The following is an 18,784-nucleotide window of genomic DNA, read 5'->3' as shown; positions in this document are numbered from 1 at the left end:
CAGAGCGGATCCGGCCCCCTCTGCATATTTTTTTTCTTTTAATTAGAGCCCAAATGGCTTCTCCCCCTGCAGAAATAATAAGGCCACATTCCATTGTTCAGATATTCTTGACCAAACTTTTTTGCCCCCAAATAACAAGGTATTTTTTAAAAAAATAAGCTTCTGTCTACATCTTCTTGAAAGGAAAAAAAAAAAAGAAGAAAGGGAGAGAAGATGCTTATTGCTTCACTCAAGAAAAGTTAACCGTTCCCTGAGGCCATCTCAGATACTTGTGAGCGTCAGTGACTGTCAGGGGTGGGGAGGTCTGTCCGCTCAGCTCACCAGGATTTCCTGATGACCAGTGGGCATGCCTGCACTCACTGCGCGGACATCGATGCTCCCGCGCGCCGGGCTCAGCCCCTCCACGGAGTCGCCCTGTAAAGGAGGCCACCCGGTAAAGACGCGGCTTCGCCTCCCCACACCCCTCCTGTTAAAGGCACGCGTCACCGAGTCTCCCGTCCACTCACTGACATCTGTGTCCCCTACCTTCTGGCTGTCTCCAGAATGGATTTTACATTTTCTAAATTTGATTATATGCACATATCTTTCCATGAGCCTCCAAAGACCTTGAAACTCTATGGGACTGTGCTTGCTCTTGTATCCAGGCCTACCTGAGAGATGGTTTGGTGGGTTTGGTTCCAGACCACCACGGTAAAGCAGATACGCACTGAAGTGAGCAGCACGAATTTTTTGGTTTCCCAGCGCATGTGAAAGTTCTGTTGACAATATTCTGTGGTCTGTTAAGTGTGTGATAGCATTGTGTCTAGAAGAACCATGTACACACCTTATTTAAAAAATACTTTATGCTAAAAAATGTTCACTATCCTCTGAGTCTTAGCAAGTTGTAGTAGTAACATCTAAGATCACGGATCACCATAGGAAGTATAATAATAATGACAAAGTTGGAAATATTGTCAGAATTACCAAAATGTGAAGTGAGCAAATAGTTCTGGAAAAAGTGGGCACTGATAGACTTACTCGATGCAGGGTTGCCACAGACCTTCAATTTGTAAAGAGCACAGTATCCGCAGAGCGTAATAAAACGAGGTATGCCCCTAATGCTGAATACTAACGTGGGCCTGCGGATCCTCATCTCTGGCTGCCAGAGCTCCCAGCCCCCCATCAGCCACTCCACAAGTGACATCGGTCCGGGAGAGCATCCTGGGTTACAGCGGTGCCCAGTGATGGGTTTCCATGGTGACAACTCAGTCCTCAAGAAGATACTGTTGTAGACAAGGAAGGGCACGATATAGTTTTTTAAGTTTTGTTAAAATAGTTAAAATGAAAAGCTGTTTCACCCAGAGGCGGTGCTTCGTGTATTACAAAAAGTCCCCCTAGAGAGAATGCTTGCTTCCCCGCAGTGTGACTGAGCTTCTGCCACATGAGACAGACATTTGTAAAATGTTTGAACAGAGGTTCTAGAGCCAGCGAGGAAGCTGGTAAAAAGCTAGTCCTTTATAACTGTGTTTAAACCATAATAACACAGTTCGGTTATCATTCGTTAGTTACAAAACATTAAAGGGTTTGCGAGACTTCCTGGCTTTTGCTGCGTATTATCATGAACCTGACTGTAACTAAAGGTTGTATATTATGTGGCAGAGTGAATAATGCATGGGGAGTGATAACAGACCTTGAAAGAGAGGGAGAGAGAGAAGGTGGCTTTTAAGTACAGTATGGCATTTCCTTTCTGCCATGGTGATACATGATATAGTGCTCTGTGGTGTGCGAAATGTTACTGGTTGTCATAGCAATAGAACACCATCCTGGGGCAAGGAGGAAACACTGGCACAGAGGCTTTGCCGGAACAGAGCTCCAGTGCTCACAGACCCATCATCATTATCTGGCGCTGTATTTGTTCTCGAATAGTGAAAACCATGCTACTTTTTTTTTTTTCCTTAATGACAGTGATGAGTAGCCGTGATACCATCCCTGGGCTTATACTCCACACTCGGCCTTCTGCCTTCGTTTGAGAGTTTTGTGCCTTTTGCTGGTGTAAAAATGCGTGCATGCTCAGTGGTTCAGTCCTGTCCGACTCTTTGCGGCCCCATGGACTGTAGCCCGCCAGGCGCCTCTGTGCATGGGATTCTCCAGGCGAGAATCCTGGAGTGGGTTGCCACATCCTCCTCTAGGGGATCTTCCCGACCCAGGGATCGAAACTGTGTCTCCTGCACTGCAGGCAGGCTCCTTACCGCTGAGCCCCCTGGTGTAAACCTAGGTTGTGTTTGGAATGCCCCCCTGAACTCAGGGCCCGTCGCTGGCCCTGCTCCCTCAGCTTCTCTGCAGCGACTCTGGTTAACTTCCGCATTTCTCCTTGCTGTCAGGGCAGGCCTCCCTTGGTCGTGTTTCAGTCATTATATTTGTGAGAGCCTGAGAGAACAGCCCTCTAAAGGAGCGTCTGAGCTGAAACTGGTCTTCTGTCTTCTGGTGGTTCAGCCTTCTTCTGGGGGAGTCGCCAGTGTACCTGTTCCATCTTTCAGAGTGTATGTTGGATACAGTTGATGGGAACTCCTCTGCGATGACCTCTGATATACAGTTGCCTGGGTGGGTTTCAGAGGAAGCCAGTGCCGGGGTACCATCTGGGTCTGGATCAGTTGTTTTTGCCCCATCATGGCTGTATCCTCCTCCTCCTCATGCAGCCCGTAGACATACATTGCTTCCCTCACCAAGGTGTGGAGTAGGTACAGGAGTGTGGAAAGAGTCATTGTGTGTGCACAGTCTAGAAGAATCCATCACAGCTCACAGGGCCGGTCCTCAAGGAGATGGCGCTCGGGTTGCATCCTTTTGGTCTGATTGATGATGGTGGTGATGGTGGTGATGGTGGTGATGGTGGTGATGATGGTGGTGATGGTGATGATGGTGATGGTGGTGATGGTGATGGTGATGCACTTCTGAGTGCCAGGTCCTCTCTCTCCTACACTCTTCGTACACATCAGCTCATCGAGTTCTCACCACAGCCCATTTGACAGATAAGGAACCTGACACACACAGAGGGAAAGCATCCTGACAGATCACACTGCTGGTAAATGCTGGGCTGGCCAGAGTCTGTGTTCTCAACTGCTCCATCCCTTCCATGATCTGAAATGGAAGCAAGGAAGGCCCTACATGCATGCAGGGAACTGGCCCCTCCTGAGGAACCACTGGGATCAGGGGTGCAGAATGAAGAAAAAAAATGTGCTGATAAGAAAGGAGAAGGAAGGGACTTTAAAGCTAGATGAGAAAGCGTGGCTTGCAAAAAGTGAAATAAGCAGGCAAAAATTTTACCCCTAAGTTGTTACCCGTATGGGATTATACACCATCGTAATACACAGGATGGTAGACTGTCCGCAGAACTTCAGCACCGTAAGTGACACAGACCCCACCCCACCCTTCTGCCTCACTCACAGCCCCGGCATATCCAGCTCTGGCATCTCAGCTGTGCACCCCTGCACTCTTGGGGCGGCCCAAATATCCCATTGATCAGAAGGAATATCAAAGTTACCCAAGTTACCTCAGTCCTGTAGGGAAGGGAGGTGCTATTTTGCGTTTTCCAGATGAGGAGACAAAGGCGAAGAGAGGTTAAGTCACCCTGCCCCAGACTACACTCCTAGCTCATGTGGAAGAGAAATCGCTCAGCCATATCCAACTCTTTGCGACTCCATGGACTGCAGCCCGCCAGACTCCCCAGGCTAGAACATTAGAGTGGGTTGCCATTTCCTTCTCCTGGGGATCTTCCTGACCCAGGGATCGAACCTGGGTCTCCCGCATTGCGAGCAGATTCTTTACTGTCTAAGCCACAAGGGAATCCGCTAGCTGGGGACTTCAAAGTCCTAGCTGAAGACCAAAGTATTAAAGACAGTCACCCTCCACTAGCAGTCTGACGGGAGCCCACTGTGTGCGGGGAATGGCTCCTGGCTCCTGGGCTGTGGTGATGAATGGGCAGACACGACCTTTCCCTGGGGGCTGGCATTCACCCAGAGGTGCAGGTCTGTGCAAGTTATAAGCTCTGAGCACCTCCGGTGATACCTGTCAAGTATTAAGGAGGGGCAGGAATTTCTTAAGCGTGAGAAGGAGTCTGCAAAGGTATAGGATTAGGAGCAACTGGATGTGTTAGAAAAAAGCAGAAAATAAGAAAGAATGAGCTCAGACTATGGAAGACCTTGGAGGAGTCTTAGCTGGGGGCTGGACTGAGAATCGCATTCATGTGAGAAACACAACAGGCTGTTGAGTCCAGCCTTCTTGTTTTGCAGACAGGAAAGCGAGGCCCAGAAAGTTTCTTTAGGATGCATTCCCTGGAGGACCTGTCCCTCCTGTGTTTACTGCGGCTTTCCTTATAAAAGCCCCAAATTGGAAACAGCCTAAATAAATGTCCATTTCCAGGGACATGTTGAAATAAACTCTGCAGCAGTGAAAGGCATGCACTCCATCCCTCTGTATCCTCGGTGGAAAGGGGCCAGGACTTACTAGTGAATGAATGAAAGAAGCACATTGCAAAGTGATATGTAAGCCTGTCTGCATTTATCTAAGACAGCAACACTATCATTTTGAAAGACACAGATTCTTGTCTGCTTGTCTGCAGAGGAAAAGTTCTAGACAGATAACACACCAAGGAAGTGTCACATTCAGTAAAGGGGCGAGGTGATCTTACAAGATCGGGTGATCTTTTTCAGAATGGCCTAATTTAAAAAATAAGCAGCTCCATTTTTGTATTAATTGTGTGATTAAAAATTAAGTTAAAAAAGAAAGGTCCATTGACATGTCTCATTGTTTCCACTGAGGTCGTTGAAAAGGCAACTCTAGGACCACTCAAGTTTCCTGGCTCCCAAGCCACACTCAAACACCCAAATGTTCAGGCATGGAGAGGTTGGGTAGAGACGGAATAAGAGCTTCTTCTGGACCAACCAGATACTGTTAAGGAATCCCAGGAACCATACCCATGTCGGTGGGTTAAACCAGGTTTTGGTGAATGAGTGTGTATGTTGCAAAAAAACAAACAAAAACTCCAATGTTTAATGGCATTAGCACTCTAGGCAGCTGAATCCCAGGCTGGAGAAAGGTACAAATGATGCTTGCTCATTAGCAAACAGAATACAGATGTTTGCTTCATTTTGCCTGAGTGCATCGGCACCTTGGGGAGCCCCCAACTTAGCGAGCCAGGCCTGCGGCGTGGCTCCCGGCTCAGCCCAGGGGAGAGGTTCACCCAGGGGAGGGGGTACAGGTCACTTTAGGGCTTACAGGGCTGGCCTTTGTTTCCATGGGTAGTTTGTTGGGACGGACTGGTGGAAATGGAAAGCTCCATTCCTAAAGCAACTACACAAAAAGTTTAATATGTTTTTGTTACATAGTTTTCATTTAATTCTTAGCAGCCACTCCATGAACTAGGGTATAGGATTTCCTTTGGAAAGGAAAGTGAGGCTCAGAGAGGTGGGGTGACTTGCCCAAAGTCACACAGCGGTGGCATGGTGAATGAGAACCCACGTGTGTCTGGCTCCAGAACTCAGACTTCCGGGTGCCCTTCTTACTGGCCCTTGGGGGTAAGGAGGACAGACAGTCCATTTGGAGGTCTCACACTCTTGTCCTTTTCTTGAAACACTCGTCTCCCTTTGAGCAGTTTCCAGGACTTGCGTGTCTCATTTTCTCAGATAGCTGAAGATGTTCTCTTAAAACCAGCACAGAAAGATCAAGCCTGGAGAAGGATAAATGCAAAAGATAGTAGGATGCCGCCTGAACTCCCCTGGCCCTCAGGAAGCATCTGGCTTGACTGCAGGTTCATGAAGATTGAAAATCACATGGAAGTTGAGGATCCTACCGATGGTTCTACCTGCCAGGGAATAGCATTAAGGGGTGGGCACAGTTTTCCTAGGAAGAAAGGGTGGGGAGGGGTTTCCAGGCTGGCAGCAACATGAATAAAAGCGCGCACAGGGAGGGCCGGGGCTGCTCCTGAGAGGGGCAGTGCATTTGGCTTTGAGTGCCGGGAGGGAAGGTTGGGCCGCTTCTTGCAGGGTCGAGAAGCTCTGGCAGAGGTTGGCAGAGGCGCAGAAGGAAAGGGGTTCTTGAGAGCGGTGCCACGTGGACAGTGGTTTAGCCGGGGGCAAGCTGAAGGCGATGACCTGGTTGAAGGTCATTCCTGAGGTTCTGGCAGAAGCTGGTGAACACAGGGTTAGGGGTGAGAGGGGGTGTTCAGAATACATTTGAAATGTATTTGCAATGGGAGTATGTAAGAAACACCTTATGTGCCAAGATGGTTTTCCCTTTGGCCTATCTGTCATAGAGTATTTTGCCTTGGGTAAAATGCTGGCATTTTAATGAATTTTGGTTTTGTTTTTTATCCATTTGGGATGGCGGAAAGCTTATACCCCATCAAGACATAATGCCTTTTGTTACTCACGTGTTATTCTTCCTTATTCTGCCCCCTACGCACGCACACCACTTATAAACTACTTGAGCATCTGTTCACACTAAATCCTGTGTAAATGCCTATTAGCCAACTTCCTTATGGGCAGAAGTGTATAAGCCCCGGTGTGCACCCGGTGATTTGAGCCAGGCCTGTTCCTGGTGTCCCCCTGGGAAGGCATTGGCTGCCCACCTGATCTTCCTGTTCATTGTCAAACGTGTCCCACTTCTCATTTTGCCTCTGCAGCAACTCTCAGCAAATTAATAAACTTTTTCAAGAGGAACTGAGATTGCTTTTTCTTAAGAAGATTCTACTTCTTTCTTACTTCTTACTTCTTAAGAACTCTATCTTCAGGGTGAATGAACAGTTTTAGATACAGGGACCCATTGCATTACATCGTCCGTGTCTGCCCAGCTGTTAAAATTTTAAGACGGTGGTCATCGGATTTTTCAGCTGTCTCGCCACCAGCAGCCAGCCCGTGTATCACATGTCACTGTAGGTCTCTCAGTTAGGCAGATTCTCTTGACTGCCATGTAACGGAAGCCACTTTCCTTCTGCATTTGGGCTGATGGGGTAAACAGCTGGGGGCTTGCCCTATGGAAAAACAAAGCCAAGCTTCCAGAAACAATGGACTTGAAAATTCTTGTTCTAGACTGAAAGTTTTTTGGGGTTTTTTTTGTTGTTGTCGTTTTTACTGTCGCTTTCACTAAATTCTCTCACCTTATTAAATGGATAGAATCCAGTGTGGTCAGATGCAGTCTGCCTCGGGGGTATAAAATTAATTTAGAACCGACATTTTAAATAGTGGAAGGCCTTTATATAATGATGTGAAAATTGTTCTGCTTTTGAAAACCAAAATCAAACAGGAAACAGGGTGTCTCTGTAAAGAAGTCAGATACCTTGCTGCGATATTTCTTTGGCTGTCTGCCCCCACCCCCCAAAAGAATCTCTGTTCTTCTAACTCTGACGAAATAAAGCAAAAAAAAATGTATTTGAGGAAGGGCGGGGGGGCGTTTTGATTATTTTATCCCAGAGACTAAAAGCCAAATTGGCAAAGCAGCCCTTTTTGAAAAAAAAAGTCTAATCCAAATAAGAAAAATTGGGCACCGTCCCCAAAAAGAATCTCTATAAAGTGTATTCAATGAAAGCTTGAATAACTAGTTTGGATTTTGAAAGACAGAAGACCCTGCCCACTGCTGACTGCAGTTTAATTACATAATTAACCCACCAATCCTGTTTTCTCTGGCTTAGACGCCTCACAAAATGATTTTCCATAGTCCGCACTGCCCTCAACGTCCTTTATCCCATTTTTGTTAGCCATCTGAAGGCACATTCTTTTAATTCTCTTGCTTTTTTAAAAGGGCTCGGCTTGGCTCACCTCACCCAATAAACAGTTTTACAGTCGGAACAGCGTCTGACCCTCTGATAGGGATCAGAAAATGGAACTGTGTTGCTCCCAAGGAGCTAGTTGTCGTCTGTGTTGCCTTTTTTTCTTTTAAGCAAATACCACTTGGTCCCCGCTGGCCGAGGGGAAAAGTCGGACAAAGCGCAGCGGGCGGTTAGTTGTCCGGGCTGAACCGCCTCCGGGCGAGTCCAGGGGCCGGGGCGCCGCGCGGGTCGGCGGGGTCGGCGGGCGCCCGCCCGGCTCAGGCCGCCACGCGCTGCCGTCCGCTCCCCGCGTGGGCCCCGGAGCGAACCGGGCAGGCAGCTGCCCGATTTGGAGCCGGCGGCACGAGGCCCGGCCTTTGCCGTCGAGTTGTCGGGGCAGCTGAGCAGACGGATGGGGAGGGACTCGCCGAACACGAGGGCCCGGCGCGGGGGCTCTTTCTGCCCAGCCTGGAACCTGCGGCCGGCGGGGGCGGCCGGGGCCTGGGCCCTGCTGGAGACTCACAGACAAACCTCCTCAGCGGCCAAAAAACAGTGCCTCACTGGTGATAGAATGCAGGTATTTAGTCCAGCCTCCTTGATTCACAGATAAGAAATCTCCCTCCTTAACAGATAAGAAGACAGAAGCCTTTGGTGCTAAGGAACCTGCCCCCTGGTTGGAAGACAATACAGAGAAGCTACCTCCTCGCGGTTGGGAGAGTGTCCACACTGGCTTATTAACTTTGGGGATTTGCTCCTTTTGTGCTTGCCTGTTGACCCCAAGAGACTTCCTTTTTCACTCTTCAAGAATCGGAGAGAGGGACTTTCCCTAGCGGCCCACTCGTTAAGACTTCACCTTCCAGTGCAGGAGGCAGGTTCCATCTCTGGTCAGGGAGGGAAGATCCTACATGCCTCAAGGCCAAAAAAGCCAAAACATAAAGCAGAAGCAATATTGTAACAGATTCAGTGAAGACTTAAAAAGAAAACCACCTAGCCAACATCTATTAAAAAAAAAAAAAGAACAATCTATGAGAAAGCTCACTGAGGGAAGACCTATGTATGAGTTGAGAAAGTGCAGTGATAATATGGGCTTCGTCAATATTGTCAAAGCGAGGATAAAAGTTAGAGGCAGCAATAGCCTAATAAACTATGCTCCTGAGCAGCTACATCACAGGTGCTGGGATCGCCTGCTTCTTTTCTAGAAACACAGTTAATTGTCTCTGGGTGGCAGTCTTCCTGTCTCCTCCAGAACAAAAGAGAAAGGGTCTTATCCATTATCCCTCTTTAGTTTTCCTCACTTGCATGAGCCAGCAGGGTCTTATCCTCAGATCAGTGGCTTGCCCAAAGCAAATATTGTATTTATGTGTGCCTCACCTATTTCTAAAAACAGAAGGGAGATGATTTATGATCATAAAAGCACAAGAAGCAACAATATGAGCAGTCCCTACTATCGATTTTCTTAAAGTAGCTGTGTAGGGATTTTCCTGGTGGTCCAGTTGTTAAAACTTTGCCTCCCAATGCAGGAGGTGCAGATTCGATCCCTGGTCGGGAAATTAAGATCCCACCTGCCTCTCAGTCAAGAAACCAAAACATAAAACAGAAAGCAATACAGTAACAAGTCCAATAAAGATTTTAAAAAATGGTCCACATCAGAATAAATAAATTTAAGTAGCTATATTGGGAAGGAAAGAAAGGGAGGGACATTCCTAGGGGCTATACTTCAAAAGTCTAGGCCAAGAGAATAACAGCGGTTGATTTAAAACCCAGCCCTGAGTTCCCTAACGACAAGAGCAAAGAGAGAAACATGGTCTACACAGCGCTGTCCTTCCTAGGACACGTGCACATCCCACTGAGGTGCCTGGCTCTGAGAACAGGGGTGATCTATAGTGACTTGCTATGAGAGGGGTAAGAAATAGGCCTCAAACAGAACCGAATGCCAGGGTCAGGGTTTCCACACATCCGTGCCCTTTTCTAACAGGGCCTTTGGCGGGAAGCAAGGCTTCAGTGCTGACTGAGGTTGTCGCAAGGCCGTGCTGTGTGCAGGGAAGAGGGGCGCGGGGGTGACGGGTGTGTAGACACGTCCCTGATCAGCTCCAGAGTTTTCCTGTTCCTCAGAAGACACCGTGTGTGTGGAGGGTGCTGAGTGGCTTACCTGGGTAGCCAGGAGCATGCCAAGAAGGTACCCATGTGCCCAGAGAAAGAAGTGAGTGAGGAGGTCCCCCCACCCTTCGCCAGCCTCATAGAACGGGAGAAGCGTCGGCCACTTCTGAGTATCTCCTGGAAGTGATGTCAGTTAGAGAGATCTGAGTGTGTTCATTTCCCTCTTTAGACACAGAACTGCAGAAGGTGACTGCTTCAGACTGGGGCTGACTTCACCAGCCCAGCCATCCTCCCATTGCTCTGGTGGGGGCTGGCAGCTCCCCGGGTTCTCACCTGTGAGCTTCTGGTCCTGTGTCTGGGAGACAGAGCCGGAAACGGCAAGTGTTCTAGGCGGTTGACGCAGAAAGAGAGGCCATATAGGGTGTTGTTGTTCTATGTGTGTGTGCTCGGTCATGTCTGACTCTGCAACCCAATGGACTGCAGCCTGCCAGGCTCCCCCATCCTTGGGATTTTCCAGGCAAGAATACTGGAGTGGTTGCCATTTCCTTCTCTGGAGGATCATCCTGACCATATTAGGTGCCTGTCAAATTGGGGAAAGAGCCAGAGGAGGGGAGTCTTGACTAGCCCTTCAGGCATGATTTCCAGATCCTGTAGGACCAACCACCAGAGAAACCACTGTACCTGCAATACACGCCTCCTGTCTGTGACCCAGGGACACTGCCTTTCCTGAAGCTGCCACTCAATACCCAAGGAGGGCACTTGAGAATGGGCCCCGATGGCCACATCAAGAAGACCCAATGTCTCTGTTCCTGTATGCCCACTCGGACAGCTAAAGGGCCTCACCTCACCCGTGCCTTTAGTCAACCTGACTGCATCTGATTGGCAGAGCTGAATTCACACCCAGAGACCTAGCTGCAAGGGAGTCTGGAAAATGAAGAATTTTAGCTTTCCAACCTCTTCGGCTAGAAAGCCAATGGAATGTAGATGCTGAGCAATCCAGAGTCTGCTGCATACAATTTTAATGAATTGTTGAATTCTGATAATACAACCTGTATACAGGTCAGGAAGCAACAGTTACACCTGGACAAGGAACAACAGACTGGTTCCAAATAGGAAAAGGAGTACGTCAAGGCTGTATATTGTCACCCTGCTCATTTAACTTATATGCAGAGCACATCATGAGAAAACGGTGGGCTGGAGGAAGCACAAGCTGGAATCAAGATTGCCGGGAGAAATATCAATAACCTCAGATATGCAGATGACACCACCCTTATGGCAGAAAGTGAAGAAGAACTAAAGCGCCTCTTGATGAAAGTGAAAGAGGAGAGTGAAAAAGTTGGCTTAAAGCTCAACATTCAGAAAACTAAGATCATGGCATCCAGTCCCATCACTTCATGGCAAATAGATGGGGAAACAGTGGCTGGCTTTATTTTTCTGGGCTCCAAAATCACTGCAGATGGTGATTGCAGCCATGAAATTAAAAGATGCTTGCTCCTTGGAAGGAAAGTTATGACCAACCTAGACAGCCTATTAAAAAGCAGAGAGATTACTTTGTCAACAAAGGTCTGTCTAGTCAAGGCTATGGTTTTTCCAGTAGTCATGTATGGATGTGAGAGTTGGACTGTGAAGAAAGCTGAGTGCCGGAGAATTGATGCTTTTGAACTGTGGTGTTGGAGAAGACTCTTGAGAGTCCCCTGGACTGCAAGGAGGTCCAACCAGTCCATCCTAAAGGAGATCAGGCCTGGGTGTTCATTGGAAGGACTGATGCTGAAGCTGAAACTCCAATACTTTGGCCACCTCATGCGAAGAGCTGACTCATTGGAAAAGACCCTGATGCTGGGAGGGATTGGGGGCAGGAGGAGAAGGGGACGACAGAGGATGAGATGACCGGATGGCATCACCGACTCAATGGACATGGGTTTGGGTGGACTCTGGGAGTTGGTGATGGACAGGGAGGCCTGGCGTGCTGCAGTTCATGGGGTCACGAAGAGTCAGACACGCCTGAGCAACTGGACTGAACTGAACCACCAGCACCACCCCCACCACCAAGGAACGTACCTTAGTCTACTCCAGCTGCCATAACAAAAATCACAGTTTGGGTGGCTTCACCAGAAGTATTTTCTCAGACTGGAGGCTGGAAAGTCCAAGATCAAGGTCCAGCAAGATTTGGTTTCTGGTGAGAGCTTACTTACTGGCTTGGAGATGCAAGCTTCTCATTTCATCCTCCCACAAGGAGAGAGAAGGTTTCTCTCTCTTTATAAGGCCACTAATCCTATCACAAGGGCCTCACCCTCATGCTGAAATCTATCCTCATTCCTTCTGAAAGGCCCCATGTCCAGATACCATCACATTGAAGGTAAGGACTTCAATATATGAATCTTGTGGGGGGACACAAATGTTCAGTTCTTCACAGAGTGTATCTTGGCATTGCAGATTTCAGGGTCATTCCAGAGCAGAGACTCGTAATGCTACCTTTCAGCAAGAGGAGCGCATTTAGCTCTGTCCTCAGTGATGACACTACAGGGGCTTCCCGGGTGGCTCAGCGGTAAAGAATCCGCCTGCCAGTGCAGGAGATGTGGGTTCCATCCCTGGGTCAGGACGATCCGCGGGAGGAGAAAAGGGCAACCCACTCCAGTACCCTTGCCTGGAGAATCCCTTGGACAGAAGAGCCTGGCGGGCTACAGTCCATGGGGTCACACAGAGCTGGACACGACTGCGCAACTCAACAACGGCAGTGATGCGCTACAGGGTGAGGCTGAAATCTCTGATGAGTGAGTGTAAAGCCGGTGATTCTTACCCTTTTCTGTGTAATCCATCCCTGAGACGACTGGCTAGAAGCTGTGGACCCATGCCCAGAGCGACAGTGTGCACAGGCCCTTTCTGCAGATTCCGTAGCCATCTTCCTTGTGAACCGACTGGCCCCTCCGCCTGGATGGGTTCCTGCTCTTGTCTTCAGGGCAAGCCGCTCTTCCCTTCCTGGAAAACTGCTTTTCTCTGGGTGGCCACCAGGAGCCCAGGATGCTGCAGCTCAGGTCCCAGGATGCGCGTGGGGTCTTGCGGTGGGGCTTGAGAACCACCTGTCCGCATCCCCAGAGAGAGAATTGATTCATGCGGCTTCATACTTGGAAGCTCTGATTAGGATCTTGCCTATTACCTTTGGTTAATAAACACGACCAAGATGACTTGGCCATTTTGGAACATGAAGATTGAGATAAAAGTGAATATTCTTGGGAAGCTTAATCTCCAGAATTGCTTCAAGTGTAGGCTCTCTTCCGTCTACCCCTGCACTCTGCAGAGAGAAACAAATAGAATGGCGCCCACTGGTTTGGTGGGCCACGGAATATTCCAGATGCAAGGTAATGAAATAAAGAAAAAGAGATAAATGAACAGTTTTGTGGGAAATGGAATCAATAAAATTAAATCCACTTTGGATTCATTAGCTAGTCTATTTGGGTTTTTGTATTTTGGCAAAATGGTTTCGATGGAGAAAATAGGCGGCCAGAGAATGGGAAGAAATGTAGAAATTAATTGTGTTCTGTAGTCCAGACTGTATAGTTCCTTTTGAGAATAAAATAAAGCAAAACAAAATGAGCTAGATTTGCTGCTCAGCAGATGCCAAGATTTTACAATGTAGAAGGAACATTTTTACCCTGAAAGGTGCAGTCGGATCACCCCCACAGGACGTGGCTGACCTACAGCCCGTGTGTTTAACTCTTTCAGTCACTGGTGCTGAGGCTGCCCCATATGCCAGGGCCAAAAAATAGCTAAATGAAATGTGCAGTCCAGATTCAAAATTTAATTGAAATACCAAATGAAAGCATTCAATTTGTCGCTTGTTTGTGTAAATTAATGCAGCAAATAGCACTTAGGGATAAATACGGTGGACATTGATTTACTAAGCAGTAAACCAAAGCTCTAGGGAGCCAAGACTTTTATGTTAATAGGATGTTTGAGCGGCAACAGTGGACTCGGTGTGGAGGCAAACCTCAGTCCTGGAGCCGTGATGTCCTGGCACGTAGTTTACAAAAGTCCTTGTGAAACACGGAAGTAGCTTCTAGGCTGAGTAACAGCATGGAGTGTTCCAATAAATAATGTAAAACTTGAAGAATTTGCCACTGAACCATCCCCCCTTTTTCATCACAGTGGTTGGATGAACTCAATCAATGCATTTGCGTTAGTGTATCATGCAGTGATTTATACAGAGATGCAAAGGAACAAGTTCCAATTAAATACCTTTGTTGTGATGTATTTAGACCCATTCCTTCAACTTCTTTTACTGAACCCAGAGAAAACAGTAGTAAAGTAGTATTTCTTCATAGTGACATGCCTATGAAAGTAGTAAGGCAATCATTCTTCTATTTAAACTTCAGTTTTGGGCACCTCTGAATAGCAGTTAAGTTTTTCTTTTCTGAATAGAGAAAGCGTTTACAAATATATAGGGAATCATCGTTGATTCCCGAGGCTCTTCTATTCAAGAGAAGTATCTTGGTGGAAAACCACACATCTCAGGCCTCTAAGTGAGACTCGTCTCTGGCTGTGAATGTTGTGACTTGACATCGTCTCATCCTTTTGAAAACACTTGTATCAGACTCGGGAATTTTTGGTCCCCTTTTTCAGCCTGCAAGAGATTATCTCTCTTTCCAATTTTTCAAGCATTGCCTGAGCATTTCAGATACTGTTGGAAAGAAGTTGGCTGTTTGTCAGGGTTACTGAGTGGCTACTGGTGAAGAGTGGAGAATCAGACGCTCCTGAGGAAAGGAGTATGAGAAAGGGTGGCTGCCTGACTGTGTGTTGGAAGAGGGAATTGCAGTTAACATGACCACTCAAGGAGGTGCTGACCCCCGGCTGGTCCAGAGATGCTTCTCTGCGTCCCTCACCCTGTGGTTTTCTACCAGCTTGTTTGCTCCCCTACGCTGTCTGGACCTGCCTTGGGCTTTTCATCTACAGGTGACTTTACAGGGTCTCTTTGAGCTCAAAAATTCTATTACTGTCTGCTTAGAGCTGAGAGTAGTCTGACTTTACAAAAAACCAGGTAGGTTTTATTTCTCGGCGAAATGATCCACGCTCTATGATGATTTGGGCTACCTAAGCCAGAAATATTGCTAGGCGGGGCCGATTATCAGACATAACAAAATAACGGTAGCTCAGAATTTCTGAAGTGGAGTCTCTGTAACAACTTCACACAACACTAACATGGAAAAATGATCCAGAATTGATCTTTTCAACTCCGTTATTACGTGGCTAATTAGCCAGTAGACGCACGTAATTACTGGCATGTTAATTTGCACGGTTGCTTTGCCTTTTTCCTGTGGTCAAAAAGACGGCCTAACGCTCCGGCTAGTCTCTGTCCCGCCTGTGTCTATTTAAAGAAATAAAATGTATCTCGGTGGAAAACGGTAATTAGCAAACCCCAAACAGATCAACGTTCCGTGGGGGATCAGGCCGGTCTCCCGACCCTAGGAACCGCGTGGGGGCTCTGACCACCCGTCTCCGGGCCCCCTGCCCCCGCCTTCTCTGTACTTCCCAGCATGTGGACGGCCCTGCCGCAGGAGGTCAATTTGGATACTGTGGTCACATTTTTTAAAAAAGAGAGCCGTAATTATGACCTCTAATTGTGTACAGTTGTGCCTGCTGAGTTAAAGATAATAGCACCTCCTGCCTGGAAGTATAAGTTAATTGCCTGCAGGGGTCAGGAGGGCGCTGACCCCTCTTTCGAGCCCCCAGCCTCCACCAGGCCAGCACCATCAGACACACAAATTGGCCCTGCTGTGCATCATCATGCTGTTTAAGTGTTGGGTTTAACTCTGTTTAACGCTTTCTCTAGTGGAAGATCAAATCTAACTCGTGTTCAAGAGGAAAATCAAGCTTCCCTGAGTCTAGACCTCAGCCCGTCTTCCACGATGGCCTTCTCAGAACCCACCGTCACCCAGAGCGCCGAGTCATGGGCCCTCTTTCTGTTAATAAAGAGCATACATATTCCGCATCTGGCATGGTTGGACTGGTGTATATTTTGCCACCGTTTTTTCCCAACTTTTTTTAGAGCTTTTCAATAGAATGATAATAAACCCCCTATTGCCTTTCCCCCAGTGATCATCAGATCCTGGCCAGGTTGTTCCATCTGACTCTCCCATTTTTCACCACCTTCCACCTCCACGTCATGGGAGTTCTGAAGCAAATCCCTGGGTATCACGTGACTTCTTGTATGGCTAGCTCAACAAGGTAGAAACTCTTAAAGCACAACCACAATAGCAATAATACACCTTATAACTTTTAATAATAATTTCTTTGATCTTAAAAGTTCTCAGCACGAGGAGAAACAGTTGTTAACTATGTAAGGTGGTGGATTTAACTAAATTTATTGTGGTAAATTTATCTTTGATTGTCATTTTACAATGCTTTATATCAATTGTACCTCAATGAAACCCAGGGAAAAGAAAATTCCTTAGTAATTAAGCAGTTTTATTTTCCCCTGATTGCTTACAGGGTTGGGGGGTATTTTTATTCATCCATTTGGCTGTACCGTGCTGCATGTAGCAACTTCCCCAACCAGGGACCAAACCTGTGCCCTTTTGCAGTGGAAATGTGGAGTGTTCACCACTGAACCACCAGAGAAGTCCATTTTTAACCATTTATTTTTCAAATCCGGAAGCAAATAAAGTTCATACATTGTCATCAATTGATACGCCCCTTAAGTCTCTCTCAATCTGCAGGTTCCCCATAATTATCTCTTTTCTTGCTGCAGCTGTCGTAGTTGAAGAGGTTGTCTGTCTCCCAGAGTCTAGACTCTGCTGATTGCATCTTGTGTTGTCTTTTAACTCGTTCCCCAGTCCCCTAAATTTACTATGAATTGGGGGTTCCACTGAGAGCTGGCTTTTTCAACCTTGGCCCTGGATGTTTGGGGTCAGGTAATTCTTTGCTGTGAGGGGCTGTCCTGTGCATTATATGATGTTTAGCAACATACTTGGGCGCTACACACTAGATGTCAGAGCACACACACACATGTCCATACACGCACATGCACACACACGTCAGTTACAACAACGGAAATGTCTCCAGACATTGCCAAGTGTCCCCAAGGGGCCACCATCACTCCATGGTTGAGAACCATTGCTCTGAAGGCTTGAAGAGTTCAGGCTGAACACTGGTTTTCTTAGTAAGATGATCTCTAAGTGGGATGTAATTCCTCTATCAGGTGTATAGTGCACCTGATTGTTTTCTTTTTTGTGATATTAGCAGCTATTGATTGCCACTGCTTATGTGGTAATAAATAAAGATAATAAAGGAATTCAGCAGGGACTTGTAAAATCTTGCCAATGCAAACTCATCTTTCCTTTTTCACATATGATCTTGATTATCTCTCTACAGAGAAACATCTCCCCTTCAGTCCCTTAGTTAATGCAGACATACTTCGTATAGGAAAGGAAGAGAGATCACTTGATTCTTTCTTTTATCAGTTCTCAAAGAATGAGTCAGTCCTCCAGTGAGTTTCAGTTTTTTAAAAATACTATTATGAATGATTGGGTTTAAGCATGTTTGATGTGTTTCAATTGAATGCAGTTATTACCTTCAAGGGAGCTCAAATTGTCCCACCTTTGGCCAATAGGAGGGCCTTTGAGTCGTCCTTTGTGAGTCCTTTTGACATGAAGCCGGTGGACTTCAGTCGTGTTTTCTGATATGACAATCGCTTCTCAGCCTTTTGGCTAAGATCAAGTGTAGCATCTGATATGACAAGTTGCTCTGGGCTCACTGTGTGTATTTCCTGTGCCAGGCCGGGAGTCAGCCATTTCTCCAGGAAACCCTGGTTTCATTTCCTGGGAAGTGGTAGTGATCATAGTCTGTTACCACCAGCAGTTTTAACCATGTAGTTCTTCTGTTTGTTATGGATCTCAGACTCTACCCTAAGTTCTCAGCACCTCGATAATCTTTATAGCTTCTTTGGATGTGGTTACAAACTGCTCAGAAGCCCCTTGTTTGCATAGAAGCCCCTCTGAGACTGGTAAGACTAATGTTTCTTCCACCTTTGAAATTGGTGTTACAGGCAAGATCACAGTCTGGAAATGTCAAGCCCACGGAGGCCTTTGAGGTTGACTCACATGCTAGGTGCTGGAAGGAGCGGAACCTAGAAACTGATCACTGACTGAGGAATGAATGTGACATCCTTCAAAGGCCATCTCTTGAGAACCAGAAGGCCCGTGACTGCGAGCTGTTGACCAGGTCCTCACCTAGGAGAGTCATGGTCTTTGCAGTTGGCAGACAGGACCAGGTTCTTCCTGCTTCCTCTGCAGGCTTCTCAGACACCTGCAGTGCTGGCTCGCTGTCAGGAGATGTGGGCCTCAGTGCGTCTTCCACTCTTGAAGCAAGCATCCTTTCCAAGAATTCCGTAGCAAAAGGAATTCCTTCTTTTTCCCAAAATGCAAGTAAGGCAGGCGTGTAAGAAGTGCGACACTGTGCCAGGAAGTGAATGCTCAGTAGCTTTGGGAAGACCCTCTTTGCCTGTCTTTGGGAAGACCCTCTTTGCCTGTCTTTGGGAAGACCCTGTGAATGTACAGGAGACGAGCAGAAGACAGCCGGCACGCGGCAGGAAACGCTCAGGAGAGCTCTACGTGTCTGGGAAGGGAGAGACTGCTTCCCTTCCCGGGGAAGGCGGGTGGGAGTTTCAGAGGCGTCTTCGAGTGGCGGAGCCGTACCTGGCCGCTCCGGGTACCACCTGCTCCATGAGTTCAGACACGGCCGGCCGGCCCTCTGGTGGGAGACACAGGTCAGTGGTCTCAAGAGCACAGCTTAGAACGGGAGGCACTGGGATCTGGTTCCTGCTTTCCATTTTTTGTCCTCACTTCCATCGGTCTACGTGCACAGTCCTGCAGGCTACTTGCATCGTAACTTTCAGGGACTTCCGTGCATTTTGTTTGT

General features: G+C 47.5%; 1 protein-coding gene and 1 pseudogene across 9 annotated transcripts in view; both read left to right on the top strand.

The window, feature by feature from the left end:
• Positions 1-18,784, top strand: part of FOXN3 (forkhead box N3) — a 438,293-nt gene that overhangs the window by 370,972 nt on the left and 48,537 nt on the right. The gene's annotated exons all lie outside the window — the stretch shown is intronic.
• Positions 17,555-17,721, top strand: LOC122444489 (annotated as a pseudogene).

This window comes from Cervus canadensis, chromosome 6 (assembly GCF_019320065.1).
Source record: "Cervus canadensis isolate Bull #8, Minnesota chromosome 6, ASM1932006v1, whole genome shotgun sequence".
NCBI lineage: Eukaryota > Metazoa > Chordata > Mammalia > Artiodactyla > Cervidae > Cervus > Cervus canadensis.
The sequence above is the reverse complement of the archived record's forward strand: the minus strand, read 5'-3'. Positions and strand labels throughout refer to the sequence as shown.